The sequence below is a fragment of the Trachypithecus francoisi genome, unplaced genomic scaffold, assembly GCF_009764315.1.
Source record: "Trachypithecus francoisi isolate TF-2019V2 unplaced genomic scaffold, Tfra_2.0 Lachesis_group6, whole genome shotgun sequence".
In the NCBI taxonomy this organism is placed as follows: domain Eukaryota; kingdom Metazoa; phylum Chordata; class Mammalia; order Primates; family Cercopithecidae; genus Trachypithecus; species Trachypithecus francoisi.
Window position 1 is genome coordinate 95,868,873 of NW_022681471.1, and position 1,094 is coordinate 95,869,966.

Below are 1,094 nucleotides of genomic sequence, written 5' to 3' on the forward strand. Positions count from 1 at the left end.
TTCCCAGCTCACTGACTCAAATGTTAATCTCTTTTGGCAACACCCCCACAGGCACACCAAGGATCAGTACTTTGTATCCTTCAATCCAATCAAGTTGACACTCAGTATTAACCATCACAGTGGGCTATTTATTATGGCCTCAATTTCAGACCTTATTATTGGACTATTCAGGGATTCAGTTTCTTCCTGGTTCAGTCTTGGGAGGGTATATGTGTCCAGAATTTATCCATTTCTTCCAGATTTTCTATTTTATGTGCATAGAGGTGTTTATAATACTGATTTTTGTTTGCATATCTGTGGGGTCAGTGGTAATATCCCCCTTATCATTTCTGATTGTGTTTATTTGAATCTTCTCTCTTTTCTTCTTAATCTAGCTAGTGGCCTATTTTATCAGTTTTTTAAAAAATATGGAATGCTTCATGAATTTGCATGTCATCCTTGCCCAGGGGCCATGCTAATCTCTGTATCATTCCAATTTTGTACATATGTGCTGCCAAAGTGAGCACAAACTCATAAGTAATAATCTAACCACCAATACTATAGATGTAGCACATACATTCCTAAAATTATTATATAATGCCCCTTGAATGGGGGTGTCTGTTTTTTAAATTAATTATTGTATAGGGAAATTTATACATAGTCCAACAGAGAGGCAGAAAGAAGATGGGAGGTAAGATTATTGAAGTCAATAGCACCATATATGACTCTAATACTTGGGGATTTCTCATTTTTCAAATGTTGTTTTTTCCATAACCTTCCTTGATCAAATTCATATTCTGTAGTTACTATTTCAGATAGCAAGTATAACTGAAAATGTGAAAATTATATTATTATTCTTGAGAAAGCTTTGGGGGCAACCTGGGTGATAGTCAACATTGCAAAGAAAGAAAAAAAAAAAAGTTTCTTATATAAATTCCAGAGATAGACATGCCAGCAGCCATGTATTATTTGGGTAGTGATTTGAAAATCACTGCATCAAATAAAAAATACAAAATGCCAGACTTAAAGTTGATGTCATGGTATTCCCATTCCAACTAAAATCCTACAAATATAGATGGAGACTAACCTGTGTTTCTGATAAGACTTGAAAGAAG

General features: G+C 34.5%; 1 non-coding gene across 1 annotated transcript; it reads right to left on the minus strand.

The window, feature by feature from the left end:
• Positions 1-401: 401 nt before the first annotated feature.
• LOC117078595 lies at positions 402-506 on the minus strand. The gene has a single exon (XR_004435044.1). It is a non-coding gene; the product is annotated as a U6 spliceosomal RNA (small nuclear RNA).
• Between the last annotated feature and the right edge of the window lie 588 nt (positions 507-1,094).